This window comes from Meriones unguiculatus, chromosome 11 (genome assembly GCF_030254825.1).
Source record: "Meriones unguiculatus strain TT.TT164.6M chromosome 11, Bangor_MerUng_6.1, whole genome shotgun sequence".
In the NCBI taxonomy this organism is placed as follows: Eukaryota; Metazoa; Chordata; class Mammalia; order Rodentia; family Muridae; genus Meriones; species Meriones unguiculatus.
The window spans coordinates 83980031-83985000 of NC_083359.1; positions in this window are offsets into that span (position 1 = coordinate 83980031).

The following is a 4970-nucleotide window of genomic DNA, read 5'->3' on the forward strand; positions in this document are numbered from 1 at the left end:
GTATTAATATGAACTTGACACTTATATGCAATCTCAGGGGAGGGCTGCGTGAGGACTTACAATGCAGCTTTCAGATTGGAAAGAAAGGAGCCCTGCCCCTTTCCCACACCCTCTGGGGGACAAGACCTAAAGGCACCCGAAGGCGGTGCTGCTATCATTGCTGCCTTTAGAGGGCGCCAAACTCTCATCCTCTCAGTGACATCTGATTTCATTCTGTATTTTTATTCTTGGAGAATTTGTTTTTACAGGTATTCAATGAAATATGATCATATCTGTCCACGAATCCCTATCAACTTCCTCCATCCTCCAAACACATCTCAGTATAATGGCTTCATTTTTAGTTTGATACCTTGGTACCTTTAGTTCTGCCCATTCATGGATGATAACGGATGGAGCGTGGGAATACTGCCAGAGGCCGCACCTTCAAAGAATGATTCTCCTTGGTTAAGATTAAAGAAAAAAAAACAACCTCAAGGGATGACACATGCTGGAGAGGTTGTGGAGAAAGGGAAACCCTCCTCCATTGCTGGTGGGAGTGCAAACTTGTACAACCATCTTGGAAATCAATCTGGTGCTTTCTCAGATAATTAGGAATAGTGCTACCTCAAGATGCAGCTATACCACTCCTGGGCTTATACCCAAAAAGATGTACCACCATTCAATAAGGACATTTGCTCAACTATGTTCATAGCAGCTTTATTCATAATAGTCAGACTCTGGAAACAACGTAGATGTCCCTCAACTGAGGAATGGATACAGAAATTGTGGTACATTCACACAATGGAATACTACTCAGCAATTAAAAACAAGGAAATCATCAAATTTGCAGGCAAATGGATGGAACTGGAAAAGATCATCCTGAGTGAGGTATCCCAGAAGCAGAAAGACACACATGGTATATACTCACTTGTAAGTGGATATTAGCCATATAATATAGGATAAACATACTAAAATCTATAGCTCTAAAGAAGCTAAACAACAAGAAGGACCCTAGGGAAGAGGCTGAAACCTCACTCAGAAGGGTAAACAGGATAGGCATCAGAAGTAGGAGAAGACAAGGAATAGGACAGGAGCCTTCCACAGGTGGCTTCTGAAAGACTCTACCCATCAGGGTATGGAAGGAGATATTGAGACTCATGGCCAAACTTTGAGCAGAGTTCCAGAATCCTTTTAGAAGAAGAGGGAGATAGAAAGACCTGGAGGGGACAGGAACTACATAGGAGACCAACAGAGCCAAAAAACCTGGATGCAGGGGGGCCTGCACAGACTGATACTCCAACCAAGAACCATGCATGGAGAAGACCTAGACCCCTGCTCAGTTTCCAAGTGGGTAAGGGAGGCAGAGTCTGTCTCTGACATGAACTCAGTGGCTGGCTCTTTGATCACCTCTTCCTGTGGGGTGCAGCCTTACCAGGTCACAGAGGAAGACAATGCAGCCAGCCCTGATGAGACCTGATAGGCTAGGGTCAGATGGAAGGGGAGGAGGACCTCCCCTATTATTGGACTAGGGGAGGGGCATAGGGGGAGAGGAGGGAGGGAGGGTGGCACTGGGAGGAGATGAGGGAGGGGGCTATAGCCTGGATACAAAGTGAATAAACTGTAATTGAAAGAAAGACTTTAGTTTTGTGCAGGGTGATAAGTATGGATCTATTTGCATTTTTCTACATGTAGACATCCAGTTAGACCAGTACCATTTGTTGAAGATGCTGTCTTTTTTCCATTGAATGGTTTTGGCATCTTTGTCAAAAATCAGGTGTCCATAAATGTGTGAATTTAAAGTCCAAGTGGATCAAAGACCTCAACATAAAACCAGACACACTAAACCGCTTAGAAGAAAAAGTAGGGAACAGCCTTGAACTCATTGGCACAGGAGACAAATTCCTGAACAGAATACCAACAGCACAGGCTCTAAGAGCAACAACCAATAAATGGGACCTCATGAAACTGGAAAGCGTCTGTAAAGCAAAGGACACTGTTGTCAGAACAAAACAACAGCCTACAGATTGGGAAAGGATCTTCACCAACCCTATATCTGACAGAGGGCTAATATCCAGTATATATAAAGAACTAAAGAAGTTAAACAGCAAAAAATCAAGTAATCCAATTTAAAAATGGGGTACAGAGCTAAACAGAGAATTCTCAATAGAGTAATATTGAATGGCAGAGAAACACTTAAAGAAATGCTCCATGTCCTTAGTCATCAGGGAAATATGCAAATCAAAATTACCCTAAGATTTCACCTTACACCCATCAGAATGGCTAAGATCAAAAACTCAAGAGAAAACATATGCGGGAGAGGTTGTGGAGAAAGGGGAACCCTCCTCTACTGCTGGGGGGATATAAACTTGTACAACCACTCTGGAAAGCTATCTGGCACTTTCTCAGACAACTAGGAATAGCGCTTTCTCAAGATCCAGCTATACCACTCCTAGGCATATACCCAAAAGAGTCTCAAGTATACAATAAGGACATTTGCTCAACCATGTTTGTAGCAGCATTATTTGTAATAGCCAGAAGCTGGAAACAGCCCAGATGCCCCTCAGTGGAGGAATAGATGCACAAATTGTGGTATATCTACACTATGGAATATTACTCAGCAATAAAAAACAAGAAAAACATGAAATTTGCAGGTAAATGGTGGGATCTGGAAAAGATCATCCTGAGTGAGCTATCCCAGAAGCAGAAAGAGGCACACAGCATATACTCACTCATATAGACATATAGTATAGGATAAACCTACTAAAATCTGTACACCTAAAGAAACTAATCAAGAGGGAGGAATCTTGCTAAAATGCTCAATTCTTATCCAGAAAGGCAAAGAGGATGGATATCAGAAGGAGAAAAGAGAGAACAAGTCAGGAGCCTGACACAGAGGACCTCTGAAAGGCTCTGCCCTGCAGACTATCAGTGCAGATGCTGACTTATGGGCAACCTTTGGGCAGAGTGCAGGGAATCTTAGGAAAGAAGTGGGAAACAGTAAGATCTGGAGAGGACAGGAACTCCACAAGGAGAGCAACAGAACCAAAAAATTTGAGCACAGGGGTCTTTCCTGAGACTGATACTCCAACCAAGGACTATGCATGGAGATAACCTAAGACCCTTGCACAGATGTAGTCCATGGCAGTTCAGTATCCAAGTGGATTCCATTGTAATAGGAACAGGGACTGTCTCTGACATGAACTGATTGGCCTGCTCTTTAATTACCTCCCCTTGAGGGGGAAGCAGCCTTACCAGGCCACAGAAGAAGACAATGCAGCCACTCCTGATGAGATCTAATTGACTAGGATCAGAAGGAGGGAAAAGAAGACCTCCCCTATCAGTGGACGTGGGGAGGGGCATGCATGCAGTGGGTGGAGGAAGGGAGGGATCGGGACAGGAGGAGGGAGGGAACCACGGGGGGATACAAAGTGAGTAAAGTGTAATTAATAAAGAAAAAGAAAGAAAGAAAGAAAGAAAGAAAGAAAGATTCTTCTTTGTCTGTGTGTGTGTGTGTGTGTGTGTGTGAGAGAGAGAGAGAGAGAGAGAGACAGGGAAAGAGAGAGAGAATATTCCTGGCGCCCATGTGCTAGTTGTTTTCTAACCCCAGGTTTGTGGTCTTGACTTTCAGGGTTCCCAAGTAGGAGTGTCCCTCAGACTGAGTCAGCGGTGTGAGGTGGTAAAAATTGTTTAAGGACATAAATTCCTTTGAAGACATCCACGTGGTGGAAGGAAGAGTGACCGAGGAAGTAGCAGCAGGAGGTAGTACTAAGGAGCCAGGACTTGTACTTATTTCCTCTCAGTGCTTGGAGGCCACCATAGTGATGGCAGCTCGTGCAGGTCTGTTGTTGCTGAGGGAACATTCTCCACCAGGCCTCACTGAGCGTTTTCTGAACCAGGAGTCAGAAATGCAAACACCTGGAGCAGCCAGGAAGGCAACATGAATAAAGGTGTTTAGACAAGACCTAACTGGGAAGCCCAGTGGTCTGCTTGGTTTAGCTAAATGCTGTCATTTGGGAATAGGAGCCCAATACTCTGAGGCTTCAGTCTAGCCTGCCTCTAAGCTCTTTTCTTTCCTCTTTTGCAGGCAGGGTCTCTCTGTGCGTTCTCTGCTTTTCTATGCTTTTCGTTCTGCTATTCTTTTGTGAGATCTTCCCCAGGGCTGAGATCACAATCATGTGCCCCCATCCCTGTCTTTCAGGTAACATATTTTTAGAGGTGGGATCTAGCTGTACAACCCTGTGTGGTTTCTGTATGTATGCACCACTTACCATAGTGGTATTTGCCTTGGGGAACCGGAAGAGCACGTGTGTGTTGTGCCCACGGGCCCAGCCTGAGGAACCTAGCATGAGCATTCGCGCCGCTCTGAGAGGCAGAGGCTGCCCACAGCTGCTCTTCTGATGTTTGAACCAGCACGAGCATGTGCTGAGGCGTCCTGCTATCCCGTCTCCGGGGTTCTCTTTCCCTGTGCATAGGTTTGCTGTTGCATCACTAATTGGGCTCTGGGAGTCTGTCCCCGTGGCTTTGCAGTTCGACGCACAATCAGACTAGAAGCACCAGGAACAGAAAGCAAAGAGGATTTTCTGAGTGAAAGAAGCAAGAAGTTCTGAGTCTTCAGACCAAACAGACTCCACTGGTTGCAGTGAGGGCTACCTCAGGATTTCCTGTTCCATATGTACTGGTGGTCAGCCCTCTGTGAAGTTGGGTGGTGGTGGTGGTGGGGCCTCTGTACCTGCTCCATTGTGTATTTCCAAATGTCAACCTCTTCCATGCCAACTGACTTTGTTTGGGAATCTCTTAGTTTAGAGTGAACCCAGGAGTTAGAAGAATGGACCTTTGAGGCACCAAAATACGGTTTGAACTTTGATACTGACTAATCTTTGGACCCAAAGAAAACTAGAAAAAACACTCTAAGATATATTATTTGCATAGGAAAAAAAATCCCAAAGCTGAGAGTGATGATGCATGAACTGTCATCCTGTACTCCGGAGTCC